Raw genomic sequence first — 19,221 nt, 5'->3', positions numbered from 1 at the left:
CTTAATGAAGACAAGTAAAAAACTAATAGAAAATACTACATGGTTTCAATTTGTGTGTACAATAATTGTCATATTAGTTTCCTTTGTAGGTGACTTAATAATTCTCATTAATTAAATTTTTCATTATAAAATTAACACACTCATATTTTTTCCCACGAAACCAGTTTATTATTTCCTAGCCAGAAAAGTCCAGGGTCTTTTCTCGCAGCTATTATAAAACTAGTAATAAAAATAAACTACACAGCATGGTCCTCACTATAAAGTGTAGGAAATAAAGAAATGTTTGTCCACTACATTGCAGTATGGCTGTAACATAAGGCCGTGTCCATTTCTTGTTCACTTTCATTAGTGAGTGTTATTGGCTGAAAGCCGTTCTCAGCCCGCCTGTAATTGTACCACGAAATTGACAAAGTTAAGTCAGTAAGCCTATTGAAAGGATACGGCTATTTTTAGGACAACCAAGCAATTGGAGGGACACGAAAATTAATATTTTTTCTCTCTTCTTTGTTTCAGTTATTTCTTTTTGGAGTGCCGTGCTAAGCTCAAAGGTATGTTCAAGCAACTTTATTGTGTTCCGAGTTTATCTTTTTGATTCAAAGATATAATTTCTTCGTAAATGGCTCCCGTCGGGACATTGGAACAAAGTCTTTGTTACACTCGGACTCGAACTTCCAGAAAGTTCTTTGACAAAATTTTCTCTAAATGCTTCAACGTTAAAATGCAGTGCAGTGGAAATTTCATGCAATATTTGCCATTTTAATGAAATTCACTTGGCTGGGAGCGGACATAAAATAGTGCGGAGTTACAGTATTACTCCAGTGAGCTAATGTCGGACTTACTTGATTTTACACAGCTCGATTTCATATCGTATGAAGCTTTTATGCCAATGGTTTTACTTGCATCGATGAATCCAATGAAACTTAAGCTTTGTGTTTTTCTTTTTGTAATAATTGTCCTCCATATCTGTCTGTGTGTATATCTTTACATCATTCGAAAGTTTCCTTCATTATTATATACCGTAAAAATAATACGCATTGTTAATCTCCATCTGCAGTGTTTGATTTATAACAACAATTCTCATCTCTTCAACAGAATAGCTTAAATTATCTTCAAAAACTTTTCCTTTGCCAACCGAGGCATTTTTGCATAGCACATAGATATGTGGACTTTAATTTTCTTCTTCCGAAGTAAGTAGGGGGGACCTCCCTACGCTTTCATGGATTAACATTTTGTGCAATTTAAGACTTTCCGTCCCGCCTCTCTGTAGCTTCGAGACTCTAAATTGCGTCTTATTGGACTGGTAACACTATCAAGTTCTTGCAATTGTAGGATTTTTGCAATAAAAGATATAGCGCCTTATAATTTTCTCCTATGTGCTTTGTCGCCGAACGGATTTTATATCGCTGGTTATTCAGTTTTACTAGTGCGGGTCAGTCTATTAGCACTGACCGAGCACAAATTTTGCTGCTACTATGTATGACTCCTTTGGCAGTTTGCCCGGGGTTCAGATCCAAGACCCTATGGGGAACCTGTTTTAAACATTAAAGTGTTATAAAATGATCATATAACATACTTAGCCGTATTGTCCTCCATAAACAGTTTTCCCATTCTACCACCATTTCGGTGACTAAAAGTCGTTCCATGTTTCTCCCCCTTTTTATGCGAGTTTCGTAATCGGCAAGGCAACAATGAAATATATAAGAAACTGTGTTTGTCGTCGAGTGTAACATGTTCGCAAATGATTTATGAGCTTATGCGGTATTTATTTCCCTTTATATTGTCGTCTTGTTCCTTGTGTTCCAACTTGCTAAGAAAAGTATTTCTTACGCATATTGATTTTACGGCTGCCCCTAACATACTGCTAGATTTTTATCTATTAGATATTACGATTTTATTTGACTGTCAACGAGCGCTTTTATTACATAAGTACCTTTAGGGATAGATTGACTTTGCATGTGTAGTCACTATTACTTTAAGCCGTAAATATAAAAAGTTGATTGCTTGACATTCGACTCGGAATTCAATCAGATATGCGGTTAAAGTTTTATGTAGGTACTAGAAGTGTTTGGAGGATCTATATTCCACGCCTTAAAACGTATATTGCCAGGACAAAGAATCATGGAAATAAGTACCTATCACCTAGTGGGTAAAAGTAAATGAATACTGAGTACCTAATTGTAATATTCATAAAATAAAATTAAATCTTGTTATACCACAGTAACATCAGCTTTTCATGAGATAGTAATCTATAAAGCCCTCACAATCAATGATCATCTATTATTGTATCTCTATTTTATCCACCACAAGGGAAAGAGATGGTATAAGTCTATCTTGTGAACTAGCTCGGCCGATGGGTCTCACGACCGAACACCGAGGTCGTGTGCAGGCTTTTGTTTTATTATTTACTTACATTATGCCCTGAGATGCATTGAAATTATTTTGCGCGAAATTACGATTCGTTGTGGCCAGTTTGAAAGTACTTGAGTGACCTTTGCACGCGCATTTATCGGTCGTCCCACTTTGATTAATTGGGCTTATGTAGTTTGCGTGTGTGTTAAATAAAAACATACTTCATGGTATCAGTTCCAAAGAAGTGTCAAATACATGAATATCAGAAAGAAATACAAAGGAAATTAATTTGAAAATGGTAAGCAAAATTTATGTTTGTTAAGGACATAATCCCAATCGAACTCGCACCGTACAAAATCAACTTTCCTTTTTCGGTATATTTTCGTGAAAAAGTCGAAAGAAAAGTTTTAACGGCAAGTTAAGGAAGATCGCTTGTCATGAAATAAGTAATTTGTCATTGCCGATGGTACATAGATTGGACACGTGTTTGTTCGGGAAAGCGTTCATTGATTTAATCTGATTACCTGAGTTTAGGAGTACAGTGAGTATTTTCACGGTTTGATGAATGAAAGTGTTCAAAGTTTTATGATGAAGTGATTTTTTGTTCATCTGATGAATATTTGGATGGTTAAGATAACAAGTATTTGTGTTATTGTTCAGTCTAAGAATATGGCCCAGGATGTTAGTTTAGATACAAATTTTCGCTTTTACTAATGTTGTGTTTTGAGATTCTAGCTTTCGTCTTATAGGAGGTACGGGGTCCGAAATCCAGTATTGTTTATAATCTAGCACTTACTATTACTATACCTAGCTCCTGGATTTGAATACGAATACCTACATGTCTATCCGTAACTATTTCTTGAAAACAGGCTATTCGCACAAACATAAAACAGCACAATAAAACGTAGTCCCCATAACTACCACTACTCTATCTTAATGTTCACAGCGCCACGCAAAACACCACTCAAAATATTTATTACCTTACCTTAATAAAATTATCTGCGCCGCATTAATACAGCCCTCGCTAATAATCAAAAGTAACGGCCCATATATGGCACAGCTATGGCTTTTTAATTGAAACTTGGCACATTAACCAGACAAAACGACCAAATGACGATTTACTATACGCTGCCGAGGGACGGTCGTTCCAAGTTACGATATTAGTCCATTTGCTTGAATGGGACCGACTTTGAAGATTCAACCGCACATAAGGATCTCGGAGAGTATACAAGACGCGAAATGCAGTAAATGTAGCTGTGTACCCGCTGTTTGTACAGTTTGGATGACAGGGTAAATGGATTTATACGGCTAGTGCAAACCCTGGCTTCTGTTTAGCGTTTGTGTAATACGTGTTATTTTGTAGAGTAAAAACTTGTTCATTGTGACTTGATGACGTGATGGTAAGGTTTTACGATTAGCTTTTGTTTTTGTAGAAGTTTTCTAAAAGGATTTATACTTCAACTCTAGTAGGACATCTTTTTTTGGGAACTGCCGTGATTCATGTCATCGTTTCTACTGTCTTTTAGTTCTAACTCTCTTTATCGATAAAGAAAAATGTTATATTTAGAGGTATTTGTGGCGATTACGAATTTCACCATCAAACAAACACTGCCGATTGGAACAAAAACTTTTCCTTCCGAAAGCGATAAATTATTATTTGTAACAGATGTCATACTTCGAAGTATTCAACAACGGCGGGCGGTTGTTTTGCCAAGTTTTCGAGATAAGAAGCTAGAACAGGTTGGAACCGGCCGTCTGACGTCACAATCCCCTCGACCTACAATGCGAAGTTTGACAAAGTTCAAGGGTGTCCAATAGAAATGGTCCGGTTGGCGGTTGTGCCCAATCGCAAATATCTCGATATATCACAGCGCCGAGTAAATGTGTGCTATGTAGGTGAAACTGGGCCAATGGTAGCGCTTTTTCCTGCGGCTTCACTGAGAAACAAGTTTTACGAGTATCGCTCGATTATTGGAATCGGATATCGATGATAGAACGCTCAATGCCACCGACCGATGTTGAAGCCTCTATTAATTAAATAACAACAGGTTCGCGAAGCTTTTTCTCCGAGTATTGATCCGTTGTTCTCTTGTTTTTATTTGCTTTTGAAGGTTGACTACCTTTCTTGAAATAAAATTATACTGAGAATATTTTAAATGAGTTACAATTTTATTTATAAAATTTAAATCTTGAATGATATAGCAAACTTTTAATTAAGTTTAGTAAGTCCAGTTACGAACTAGTTGAATAAATTCACCCCTCTAACCAAGACAAATGGAAAAAACTAAAAGTTTAATTACTACGTTAGCGCTATCATTTTACCTTATATCTCTGTGTTTTCATTTCGAAAACAATATGTTCGCTGGACACATTTTGATTGAAACAATCTGTTACCGAAACAGATATTTTAAAATGTATTGCGTTGAATGTGTAAGAGACATTATTCATTTGCAAAATGCAATTTCACAGGATGTCACGTTTGTTAGAAAAATGCCTCGCTACATATTCAATACGTTTCCCGCATCGATTCTGAATTACACATGCTGTAGTGTCGGCGTTCACGTAAATTGAAGTTTGCGATAGAAATTAGGGCCTGCAGGGTCATAAAAATTGGATTTTTGATTACCTGTAACTGAATTTATTGTTTTATATTGCAGTCAAAGTTTTGTCAATTTTGGACAGGTTATAACTAATGGTGACCTGACTGATTTATAACATAATTGATGCATAACGCTTCCATTACTAAAGCAGAATAAAAACAGCTAAAAAACCATCTCTTCAAAAAACCCTTACGCGGCACACTCGTTCAAAGTTTTGACAACCCTATTAGAGATCGAATTTTTAATAGAACACTATCGGTTTGTCCAATAAATCTCGTTTGGAATCCACGCGAACCGATACCGTGTTACCGTTTCGACCGACACACTGGTTCGCGCAGAAATTGCCACAGAGGCAAGCAGTCGACGCTAGATACGACATACGACATAAATTATGTTAAACGTGGACCGAAGCGTATTTTGAAATAAGGGTGCAAACATTTCGAAAGATGTATTCTTTACCTTTGTTCCGATTTTTAAATGTCAGTGACATTCTAAACGATTCAACATTGAACTTTAGAAATCATGTTTATGCGTGTTCTTCTAGTTCGAATTTTAAATCTGTGTTGTTTTGTAGTTTTTATTAGATATCATTTTGTCTTAATTTTACGAGCAGACGGTGCCAACCTGTCGCATTGTTTATGAAATAAATGCTTCGAAAGTTTTCTAAAACTATTGTCTCTTTTATAGTTTTTTGCATGAGAAAAAGTTTAGTATACACATAAAATCACTTTCGTTATTGTGTTTTGAGAGCTTTTTTGACAAACAAAATTGATTTATGGTCAATTATTTAAAAATAGATCAGTGTCAAAGTTCTTGCGTTGCGTTCATACTCTAGTAATGTACGAATAATTCGCAATATCTGGCCGGAAAGAATGGTTTTTATCAAACCAGATGTTACTATAAGGAACACGTGTTTGACCTCGGAATTAATTAGATGCGTCGCTACGATTTTGTCTATTTCTTTTTGCCTCAATTATAGTTTTTATAGATTCACTGTTAGCAAAAAAGGTCAAGGACACTTCAAGTCAGATGTATGTCAGATGTAATCATGACTTAAGTTTTAGGATATGTTTGAACGAGGATGACGCGAATAAATATTTTTATTAATGTTTGATACTATTTATGTATATTGTTATACATATTTTTTTGTGAAGACTGAAAAATTTTATAGCCTCCATAAACTCGCAATTATGATGATTACTTTGAATTACTAATACAAAAAAAAACATATAATAATATTAGTTTTTCTTTCCGGTCCTTTATTGCAATAAAATAATTAAGACAAAAATGGAGCCTTCGTGTGTGCTGAATTACATAAGTGGTTCATTTCCAGAAAGTAATTTCAGACGGATTATTTAGATTTCAATTTGCGATTTATCGAGCTCATGTTTATTTAAATAATAATTATGTTAATTCAATTGGATTTATTTACGAACTACACACGTAATGTGTTGAATGAAGTTTCGTAGAAATCTCTAACGTTCATTAACTGCGGATTCAATAACGTATCATACAACCACATAATCCTCAGATAGGTAATTCAACGTATAACCATTCGTTAGCTTGTTAATTCACCTCTTTTCCTCTCATCGCCATAATAAATCATAACCGAAAATAATTAACCAAAAAACCAATCAATCTTCAAAGCAATATCAAGTGAAATATCTACAGCATAAAGATAAGAGCGAAATATAAAACGTGCAATCTCAGAAAGTCGCTTTCAAAAGACGGAAGTGCTTACTCGACGACGTAGCATTTTGATTTATTCGACCCAGCCGCCATTGAATATGAAGTTTCAGCCGCTGAGGTGGCGTCTCAAATCACTGATGAAAATTCTAAGAAAAAGCTCTGTTAAATATTCTCCTCCCCTCTGCCGAAGTGATCGGGATTGCGATGGGATTACTATCAAGTGTTTTTTCGATGCTGAGCGTGGGGTAGTTTTAGGAAAATTATTGTGCTTCAAAGGGGTCAGTGAACCGTATTGTATGTATTGTGTCTTTATTGACACAATTCGGAACAATGTCTCTAAAAATCGGTAGAATATTTCGAGTTCAAAATTATTTACTTGGCCTAAATTGTAAGTCTACAACGGTATGTATTTTTTTGTTTATTTATATCAAAGGACGAAAACAGGCTGACAATAATTGAAATGACAAATATTATTTCCTTTTCCTCAATCTGTATAAAAATAATGTTTCCTTTCCGCTTATTTCATTACCCTCTCTACTTTTTGAAAATAATGAGTTCAAAGACCACTCATTTCTCAACACTCTGCCGTCACCCTATCTAATATCTCTCAAAGCGATAAATGAGTGTTGCCATTGAAGAAATTTCTCATTATGGTAATGATACTGGCTGAGATTTTTTCAGCATAAATCATATTATATTAGAGCGAGAGTCAAGTGGTTTATTTTTCATCTATTCATATTTTTTTTCTCCATTTAAATTGTTGCGCGCAATTTGAAATACGTTTTAGTATTTCATAGAAGATAATGTTTTTGTGTTTTGCAAAAGTTTTTGTTTTTGCTTTTAAAATAAATGTGTCATAATGTCATGAGAATAGTTTTAATTATTTTTCGCTGAACAACATCTGTGTGCAAATGCTTGTACAGAATTAAAAATCATTTTTAATAGCATCACACTTTTGTTTCGTGAGTGTGCGTAATAACGAATAACCCAACATATTTAAAGGGTTTTGTGGTGAGACCCTTTCACGTAGTTGCCTAATCAAAAGTTGCCAAATCAAATAGAATTCCATCAATTGAAAGGAGTGACCTTAATAATTGGAAAAGTGACAATCAATTTAAAACCAATAGGAAATGGAAATTGTTTTCTAAAATAAAATTGAATTAATGTTTCATGATAAAGTTAATTTATAAGATACTCACTTTTATTTTCTGTTTAACTACAGAAAGATACAAGATAAAGCAAATGAAAAATAAAGACCTAAGCTGCATTGTGTTATTTGATAGCTTTCTAGTTTTCTACGTAAGTGTAAAAGTGAAAGACTTAGATGGATTAACTATTTACCTTCTCTCTCTAAAGATGTAATAATTTTAAGTGAACAAAGTCATTATTATGTAGTACGGTATCCATCACTCTCTTTAGAAGCTTAGACGGCCCTTGGCAAAGTTTTTAAATGAGCATAATTTTGCAACGTTCCAGACATAATGGATCGAATTTTTATCAAACACGTTCTCAAAATAAATTTTACAAGAAATGTTTTTACCTGATGAAAAATCCGGTACAATAGTCACAAGAATAATTAAATTTCTCTCATTAAGAACAGCCACACATATTCTTGCCCACTAGGTTATACATTTGGTGAATTGGAGCGCAAATGAATCTCTCTTTTATTTCGATTTAAAAATGCACCTCGGTACGGACGTGTGTATCGCGGTGACCTAAATATTACGGGATGTTACGACTAACTCGATGTAGGGGGAAGGGGGGATAGTTCTGACGGAAATCGACTTCAATTAATAGCGCTGTCGCGGGCCCACGTATCAGTTTGTCGAACAATTATTGTATTGGATCCGGTCATGTTGCTCAAAAGGGCCTAGAACAAAGGCTAGGTCTTGTACACGAAACTTCGTAGACTGTTTTGGCAGGTCTCGAAGCAGTTATAACACATTTGATCCCTTGTCAAATTGAGAGGTCTCGATGTCAATATCGATAAAAACGGAAGGTTGAACGTTGTTACATAGAAATTCAAAAGGGAAGGTTATTTGACCGACAAAGAACACGTCGTCGGGTCTTATTAGGGTTAATATGTATTCTCAAGAATTTCGTACGTTGATACTTTGAATTTTGGTATTGATATTCGTTTAACGTGTCGGCCGATATCGGCTTTCGAGAAGGTTCGTCTGGCTGGCTTCGTACATTCTTATCGATGGGTTAACATTCAAAACCATCGTATTATAAAATGATAAACATAAAGGTACTATTAGTGGCATTTATGATTTAACTATAACGAAAATAAGAGTAAGATTTTCAAAATTCTTTTTCCGAATCCTGCCTGATGTAGCCGTTAACAGACTCTCCATAACAAAATAATTTGAACAAGAAAAACCATGCATTAGAAAATTTTCTTAGCTCCACTTTGCTCTATCGAGTTTGGCTTAATTAAAATTCTGACGATACTTGGCGGTGGTGATACTCATTAATATGCCAAGTGTGAGCTCTAAGAGCTTTTAAAAGGTGTTCTTGAGTAAATTTCAAAGCATTAATGAACAGATATACATTTTATTGGAACCTTTTGTGAACATTGAATGAATATTAACTGAAAATAGGTACATTATGTTATGATAATGATGGATCTTCATTGAAAATGAAGATGTAGTCTTTGTAAGACTGATAAGTAGTGTATTAAAAGATTTTAATGCATTTTGAATAAAAATACAAAATGCACAATAAATGAACAATAGGGCATTACCAAATGAATACCACGATGTTGTATTTTTTTATTATTATTATTTTATTACCGAAAATAAATCACATATTTTTTTCGCAAATTACGAGATTATAAGAGTCCTGTTAGTCAATCTAAAAACTGGATAAAGAAACCTTCCCATCCCATGGTTTAGTTCAGCCAAACCCTCATTCACCAAGCATATATATATCTCTTCATTATCAGGATACAATATTGAAATGCAACTAGAAATTCAATCAATGACTAATGACTCTTCAACCTCGCTTGATACTGGTCATCACGCACATCTTCATAGTGTGAGAATCACGACTTACCTTCACCTTTGAAAACACGTTTCTTTTAATATATAACTGTTTTTAATTTAATGTGTATATATGCATAATTTAAAATGACCTTGCTCTTCAAATAACGTAACATGTTTCATTTAAAATAAGTTGCGTTTGAATTGCGGCTCTCACGTAAGTTTTTTTTTGTAACTGTTTTGAGATATTTACATTTATAAAACATTTTTAAAATCTTGTTAACATTGACTATTTTTTAAATTAATTAAATCGCGATTATTAAGTACCTACGCAAGTAATAAAGTCTTTTAAGAGCTATAAATAAGGCAGCAATATTCCAGATCAAATACAATCTTCTGGCCTACATCAACGTTGTACTAGAAATAAAACTTTATGCAAATATATATTTTACATTTAATATTTTTCTTATCAAAAGATTGTTTTTGTACTCGTTTCTCGCAGCTCGAGCCAAGCACGTATTGAAATTCTCAAAACCCAACATGAAATGTGAAATACTATTCATTTTACATAGCACAAGTACCCTACTATGAAAATGGTACCTATGTAAAAGCCTGATTGCTTTTGAGCTAGCGGTTTTCTTGATTTCTCAAGGGGACCCTAAGTTTTCTTAAGTTTTTAACTTTCCTCAAAGCTTTAGAATTGAAGCAGAAATCAGCTCTGTGATTTTACGTGGTGACTTTTCTTTTGACTTTCTATGTGCTATAAGAATTTGTACATACATATTTAATATGTCAACAGCCTATTTTTAATTTAAACATCAAATAGTGATACACCGATTTTGAAAAGGTCCAGCCACAAGAAGGTCGTCAGTGACACACCCATACAAAAGAACAAAATACGACATCAACATCAATGTTCTAGAAATCTAAGAGAAAACCTCTTTGTACAATACCAAAAAGACAACTTACCTACAAGCTACAAGGAAATGTCGATTGTCATACGTTCCTATTAGCATGACCATCATAAACTAACTAACATGACATGTGCTGACAAGTGACATGGCGCAAGGAGAATGTACCAGCTAGGCCCACGCCTTGTGTCTTACATCACACTCTTACAACGCACAAGTGTCTACAGTGTAAAGGAAAACATACCTAGTGAATTAGATTTATAAATAATGCGCTAAGGCTTTTTGACAAGTCTTTTTTGAAAGAAAGTAAGGAGATTGACTTAGGTGTTTGTATTAATTGAAAGAATTTTCCGTGACTGCCTACAAATAGACTTAGTCAACCACAAAAACATGTCTAAATAAAAATGAATGGCAAAAACATAATCCAACTCAAACACAAACAGAATTGAGAAAGAATCATACTTAATTAAATTCTCAGAAAAAAAAAACATATTTTCCTCCTCGAATTCTGAAGGCGCCGAAAGTATTTCCAAAGTCAACGACATTGGAACGTGGAGGCTTAGCAGATGTTAGATACCAAGCCATTGTCGAATAAATATTAAGGAAACATATATATAAAACATTAAGTACATACTTAATATGTTTTTCATTCCCATTTTCTTAGAATACACACAAATAATAAATACTTTTATTTACGTATAAATTAATAGGTAAATTTTTATAGCTGTTTTCTGACACATAAAAGGTGAGAAGGTTTCTTTCATATTGCTTATCTTTGAAGGATAATTTACTTTTTCTCGTAAAGGTATTTCACACAGACATAATAGGTATGTCTGTAGTATTCCTATCTCCTATCAAAAACAAAAATCGTTTTCATTTATATTGAAATCTCAAATTTGCGAGTAGTTAATTATTGTTTTAACCTTATCTTTCAAACAGGAACATACAACAAAGCTGCTTAGTTTCAGAAGTAAGTATGTATGAAGGTAATACTTCCCCTAACTTCCTGACTAAGTGCTCAGCTAAATACCATCTACTACCAAAAGCAAGGTACTCATTAACATTAATTATGTTCAATTAGCACCGATGATAAAACCCAGGAATGCTTAATGCTCATTAAATTCAAGTTATTTCGGTCCAAATGTGAAACTTTTAATTGATGAATCCTTAGTATTTCAAGGAAATTGGGTATAGAAGCATTTACCCGCTATGAGTGCTAAGCAGTTTTCAGTGTATTGAATAACTTAATATAGATTGCTTTAGTAATTGAATTCAGAAAGCTGTACTTTTATTTAAAAGCTACAGAACGTTAGTGACTCATCACCAAACCTTTTAGTTCCTTCCATTTAAACTATAAGAAGACAGATAAAGACGAAATCGTCACCCTAAACTACACTAATACCGATTTAACGAATGATAGGAGCAGTCGTTAAAACGCCTTTCCAACTTCAGGTAAGTCTCGGAAGCATTTTATTACGTCTCCTCGACGTGTCCTCGCCGTCGCAAACTTGCTCCACTATTCAATGACTGGCGATCAATTAAAAACTAAGTGTTCAACACCCAGAGTTTGCTCAAAACTTTCTTCCAAAGGTTTATTTAATGAGCGGTTCCGAATAGACTCTCAATCTTCTTCTTTACTTTAATTCGCTTGAAGTGTGAATTCAGAATGGCTTACGAGACTTGAATATTCTAGAGCCAAGTGGAACCTTATTAGAAATTTTATTGAAAGGAAAAATGGAGCTATAATATTTCTAGATTGACTAAATTAATAAGGCAGGTGACATTTACGAATGAATGCACAGAAATTGTGTTAAAAGTACCTAAGGATCTAGATTTTTTTGTTGTAATTACTGATTAAATTCAGACAAAATCTCTGCCAATCTAAAAACGAGCCAGCATAATATTCATCGGTAAACGTATTTCAGCCCTAAACCGTTATTAATCCAATGTTAAGTCAATTAGGCGCCGACTCTCTTATTAAGGGGCGGATATAGGCGGATATGTGCGGATATAAGTGCTTCGGGGCGCGTTGGGTCGGAAACTAAAATCGTGGCGCGGTTTGCGCCCCCTGGTCTAATGGGCCCCGCCGTAACGAGGGACTGCGAGGACTCTCGAGGCTCCCGACCGATGCCGGAGCGAGACTACCTACGGCTCTAAAACGAGTTGTGTATGTCAAGGGTCTTATGAGATCGTTCTCTGAGTGTTCTATGATTTTCGGCTGCGGGGAGCCTCGACGGCGGCCAGTCACCGTTGTGTTTATAATTTGGATCATGTGCGCCGTTGCGGCTTTTTAATAACTCCCTCGTTTGGGACACAAACCACTAGTGTATTTTGAGTCTTTATCATTTTATTGTTGAAGAGCCGTATTCATTGTGGTATTTTCTTTGTTTTCAGATTTGATCTTCGAAGTGGCTGTTCTGTAAAGGTAAGCTTTAATACCAAATTGTGGATATAGCAATACATAAAATTATACATTCAATTTAGCAGTTCATATCATTTCGTTTTTCATTAATTCGGCTATTGTGAGTAAAGCCAGATTGGCTTTGGATTTAATCAATTGACCCAACGCTCTGCTCCATTTTGGGAGGGACGGGTCCGAATCTGAAAGCCCTACAATCATTACTAGGTACATTATTGCCGTAATAGTAACCCTTCGATTGAGATTGCTGATAAATTTAATGGAACTATCCAATAGTGTACCCAAGATTTTCGATTACTGACCCATATCTGTCACTGGCTCTAAGTTATGGGAATTTTGATATATGTATTTATTTATAGGTTCCTTTAGCACCTATTTCTCCACTGAATTAAGCGTGTGGTCTTTTAAATGCATCTTTTAGGTTAACGTATCCATTTTAATTACGTTTTTTGTCTAGAATTATGAAATTAATATGCATTAAAATGCTCTTCATACATAAATACAAATTTGCTTTATATTTTAGACTGTATTGTATATTCATATATACCAACATGTTCAATTTTGCGAACCTTCATCAATTCCCGTAAGAGCCGCTATTGATGACACAGATGCATCGGACGTCGATTGCACTTCAAGCCTCTCGAGCCCACATTGGCACAAAGCGTGATGATAAACAAGCACTAAATCACGTGTCTGATACAAGACAAGGTCATCGGCCCCTGCAGGATGCCAGTGCTTATTCCATTACTGCCGCACCGACTGTTTTATTACATTGGAATTTCGTTTCGTGATTCGTGGCTAATGTATGCACGTACACGCGTCATCTATCATCATTTATACGACGAATATTACTCGGAGGTATTAAAATTTCTATTGTACTCGAATTTGATGTACGGGACCGCACGGATTTATTTGTTTCAGTCACAATTCATATTTAGACTGTGGTGCTAAACTGTGCTCAATATATTTTGGCGAGTTTAACAGATTATCATTTTCAAAATTTATTACGAGTATTCAATACACAGAGCTTCGTCGACATAATGAAATACTGAGACCTTTTGTTTGTGAAGAAATATTTACAGATTTCTGATCGGTATTACGAAGGAATATGGAAACAAAATTCGATTCTCTGTCATCAAACGGTATAATACCGGAGCAATCTATAAGATTGCCTCAAGGCCGTCCGACGATTCTGATGATTCCTAATGTGCTACGTGACCAGACATCAAAGAGCTTTTTAAACTGTGAAGCCGAGTCGAAATGGGAGATCATGATAGAATAGTGCCATAAAAGTTGTACATGTTGAAAGCACCGCTACTGTAGACGCGTTTAACTGCTAATCGCGTCGCGAACGATAGTAACCGACAGTGCTTACTGCAACGGTTTGCACTGGGACCGTTTGTGGCCAGCTTGCTCTACTGAACTGATTGCACTGTACATTGCTGTGTGACTCGACCGCGTATGGCTTTTGGTGTACTGTACACAACAAATGGATATTATGTCCATAAAAAGAAATGGATATCATTACAGCACAATGGAATTTGTTGAACATTTAGTGCCCGTATAAAACGAATTGCTTTATTGGTGGTAACGTACAAAATTAATACGATAAAGTAATATTTATGTAAGCAAAAACATATTATGCCGTGTATAGATACATGGACTAGACTTGACCTAGAAAATAGATGCATAGCAATACGTACCTAAACTAGAATTCATTATTCAAATTAAAACATTAGACGGATCATTACATCTTAATCTGTCTCGGATCAAAACAATACAAGCAAAGCCAAACACAAACCTTCCTAATGCTCAAAATGTGATTTGTATACTAATTTCTGAATTAAATTTATGGAAGCCCAATTTGACATCAAATCGTTTAATCACATCCGCAATGAATATAAAAGCGTCAATGGACACTGACAAGAGATATTTATTGTTTGTTTTTACACAAAAAAGTACGGTTGCCGTAAAATTGTCATGTTGGTCCGAATATAGATCCCTGGGGTACTATTCTCAGTAGTGGGTTCGTAACTACGGACATTTAACTTGATATAAACGTTCTGGCATGTATCATTGTTATAATAGGCAGTGATTCAAAGTTTTAGGTGTCCCTCCAAGGATTGCGTGTGGTTATAAATTAATAACCGCGTAACCATTTCTTAATGGTCGGGGTCGACTGCTTTACTGGCTACATGGAGATGTTTATCTTATATTGTAATGTCTTCTATAATTAAATATTTGCTGATATTTTCATATAGTATATTCTATCTTGGAAATAAAATACTGGCTTCTTTATTAACATAGTCATGTGTTATCTGTTCTGGCGTATCAAGAGGCGTAGGGGTAGATAGATCTTGTATGTAAATGACGGTCATTCATTCATAGATTGATCATGACAAATGCAGCTTAACCCTCTCTCGTATCGATCCTTTCTTCAGTAAGCGAGTCATAAATCATTTCAGAGTTATGTATTGTGACCTGATATGCCTCGTTTATTTCCCTCATTTGGATGGTTTATTGTTCTGTCAAATGGGCGATAAATAATAATCTGCTTGTCATTTTTATATTTATTACAAAGTTTCGTAAGCTACGATTTACCTGTTATCAATAATCTGAACGAGTATTTGCAATGTCCGAATATGTCTATATTTTATGTTTGTAACAATAATTTTCAGGATTTATTTATTCTCAACAATCTTGGTTATCATGAAATTCAACATATCTTAATTTCATATATGCAGGAAGGCATTAAACTATTTTATTATTCTTTAAAATTCGGAGAACAATTTATTTATAAAATAATGTGGTAAAATCTGTCTACAGGGTGCAGTTATTTTTAAGCTAGCTCTCCGAGATTTCATTTTGCTCCAACTTTATTTTTGGATACACTAAAGTACTGTTTAGGGTACTTACATCATTGTATGTTTTTTATACCTATTTGGTTGTTGTAAACTGAAGCTTCTTTATAAATGCAGGGGAAAGTAATTACATTTCGGTTAGATTAAATTATTCCAATTCGCAATCATGGTATGATATTCTTCATAATTTGTTCTGCACGAGTTAAGTTCACCCACTTTGTAGCAGGAATCATTAGAAGCACCTACCAAGAGTTTGGGTAACTCCATTACTTATTCATACAAGTCATGCGGTGTAGTCTAATCTTGTAATGATGTATGACTCATCTAATCAAGTTTTAAGTAATTTCCTTACCGTAACCTTCGCGGCTATGATCTCAGGTACCAATTAACGGTCGAAAATGTATTTCAATTTGAGCTTCGGATTATAATTGAAGGATGTGTTTTTTAAGCTCTGTAGACTTTTTGTTTAAACAATTTGTACTCGTATCAATCATCGTATCAACGAGCATTATTAAGTAAAGATGATATTTTGTTCTAATAGAGAAATCTTCATCGTCTATTCATGCTAAGAGCTAATTGGTTCTGTTGTTCATTTTTTTTTGTTTTGTGAAAGAGTCAAGGGTTTGAATAAAGTAATCTATAAGCTTAGGATGACGTCATTATGAAGAAGGAAATAGTAGCAGGACCTCAAATCGCAATGACGTGATTATGAGATCAGACGTTGTTTAAAGTGCAGTTAACCGAACTAAGATAGCTTAATTATATGTTAAGTAATTTACATTTATTTAAATTGATGTGCATGTTCGTGTCATAGTATAAATGTTTAAACAGTAATGAAACTACGAGTGTGCGTGAAAAGGCAACCACACATGAAAACAAGAGAAGAAAGGAAACACATGAAAAGGGTTATCATTTTGTTTACTTTCTATACGAGAAGATGTCCTCAACTATGGTTATATATAGACATTGAGAGAAGCGGTTTTTTTTTAATATACAACATCTTAGAAATTCATTTAATTTACTCTGAAAAATAAAAGAGCATAGCTATGCCATATGGTTGACGAATTCAAAAATACAGTACACATGACATTGAAACGAAAATATGAGAGAATAAAATTCCTTATTAATCAGCAACAATTTTCCCATCGCTTGAGTGACACAACTCTCATTTCACAATTGAGTGTATGATTTTGAATATTTGTTCGTAGTTCCCACTACTACTACTACTGCACATCCTACACTACATCCATTAGAATTGCCTAGCCTTGTGCGCAGACGCTCCGTGACCTTGTCTGATGAGCGGCGCGCATGCGTGCGTCACGAGCGCACCACATCACGATCTGAGCGATGGGTGCACGCCGCGAGAGGCTACCACAATGCTACCAGGAAGACGTTTAATGGAATATTGATTGAGTGGTTCTGTTTGTGCGTTTGTTTTGGTTTTGTTTTTAGAGTGGGGTTGTTATGTTATGATTGTACTTGGAATCTTTATGAAATAATCTGAACCTCTAAACACTTCACGCTAAAGACTCCGAAACTGCTGAACCGAAAATTCTTTACTGTTTGGGAGCAACCCTTAAGTGATGTAGACTATATTTTATAGTTGACGCGAAAAAAAGAAACCACGAAAACCAGCTAGTACGTAGGTACCTACTCTTTAAAACTTACTGTTCTTTACGGTTTGATATAAAAGTCATGGTTATACAAAATGGTTGATAATATGAATATACTTAGAACGCTTTTTATGCCCTGAATTTTTAGATACTGAATATTCTAAGCATAATATATTATCAATCTGAATTCAAAACAGATTCATTCTTTTTTCTCATTATCATCCCCTTATCTTATTACATCCCATCAAACGAAGCAATCTTCGTAAATCGGTTTAACCGAAAACGCCTATAAAATATGTTTTGGTTGCGTTGTAATCATCCTTTCATACTAAGGGTGCGTCTACACGGTGCATGAAGCAAGTTAACACGCGCAAGTAACCTGCGCATGTGCCTCAACATGCGCAAGCTACTTGCACCGTGTAGACGCACCCTTAGAAACGTTTCTTGAAGGTCGGTATTTTGTCACTGCAGTGTAAAATATTAACCGGGTATACATTTTTGTGTCTGCCACTGTAAATTTTGTTCTCTCAGTTTTCTTGGCGCATTCTATTTTATTCAAGTGAAAGGTGACTGTTTTCATGAATGGAATATATTATACTCATATTTAATACGCAGCCTTTTTGGTGTTGCTATGAGATTCTCATAACGTTGATCGTAAATAAAGAGGTTTATTCGATATCTGAAGGAGCGTTCAGATTGTACCAATCTCTATTTATTTTGGTGAATGTTTTCATGACATTTAGAAGTAGCGTTGTGTTAAATACTAATTCTATTCAGACTTATAAACCAGTTCATTCAATTATAACCAGATTTTTTTAACTGGTTATTGAAAATGTTAACATCGTAAAGTATCGCTGTTATGCGCTAATGGATAACCGTGAGCTAACCTAAAAATGTCCTAACAAGAAAACTAAATAACTAACAAGCTTAAATTTTATTACGTCATTACGTTTAAACTCTAATAGGGTCCAAGCGTAAAAATTCCCGTCTAAGCACGTTCAATTTCCCAGAACACGGAATTTTATTCTAAAGTTTTATACTAGAACGCTATTAGGTACGAAAAACCCGGTATAAAGTGTCCCTCTTAAACGTTTAACTGCGCTATTTAGAGGCAGCCCTGTATCGTGAGTGCAATACAGCTCAATTAAGCGTCTGCCAGCCCTGGACTGGTAGCAATTCGTTGTGGCTAAGTTGCGGTCACATTAAACCGTCGAACCGCACACTCATTTGCGACAAAGAATTTTGAACATTGTTGACTGATGCGCACACAAAGTTGTGTGGTGTGCAATCAGCTTTATTTACATAAGTGCTCAGTTGAATTTTAATGCAGGGATTATTGTTTCTTTTGTTGCAGTGATAATGAGGTAGCAAACATCTTAATACTTTAAAAAAGGAACACCGAAGTTTGTTTCTTTGTTAAGCTTAAAACTGCGTACTTACCTGGTTTACATTATATTTCATAAGCTATGGAACTGAAAAACACATTTTTCTATAGTAATCTGAAACTCAAATTAAAATAGACATGTGGTATGAGACAGTAGTTGATTTTTACCCGCGTTTATGATGTGTCAAGGATGTGCATTGAGCTGCAGTAATGAGCCAGTTTGCTTATGAATAATTTGTAGTAAATAAAAAAGGCCTGCAGCGTATAATCTGCTTACAATGCCGTGTTAGGTGTCAGAGCTAATTGAGGCAAATAGGTTACAATGGCGTGCCTAGTCAATGAGCGGGATGTCTTGATATTTTTACAATGGCATTTTAATTTTATGCATTCTGTATTCTTGTTATAAATGCG

At 34.9% G+C, this 19,221-nt stretch overlaps 1 protein-coding gene across 6 annotated transcripts in view; it reads left to right on the top strand.

The window, feature by feature from the left end:
* Window positions 1-19,221, top strand: part of LOC110372205 (putative polypeptide N-acetylgalactosaminyltransferase 9) — a 163,935-nt gene that overhangs the window by 119,969 nt on the left and 24,745 nt on the right. For 4 of the 6 annotated variants that reach the window (XM_049838344.2, XM_021328778.3, XM_021328777.3 and 1 more), the window contains exons 2-3: window positions 514-548; window positions 12,928-12,958. The gene's annotated coding sequence lies outside the window, so the exon portion shown is untranslated. The remainder of the gene's footprint in view (window positions 1-513; window positions 549-12,927; window positions 12,959-19,221) is intronic. The other 2 variants (XM_049838345.2, XM_049838346.2) reach the window with 2 other exon arrangements.

This window comes from Helicoverpa armigera, chromosome 8 (assembly GCF_030705265.1).
Source record: "Helicoverpa armigera isolate CAAS_96S chromosome 8, ASM3070526v1, whole genome shotgun sequence".
NCBI classification, from domain to species: Eukaryota; Metazoa; Arthropoda; class Insecta; order Lepidoptera; family Noctuidae; genus Helicoverpa; species Helicoverpa armigera.
Note: the sequence above shows the minus strand (reverse complement) of the source record. Positions and strands in the feature narration are given on the sequence as shown.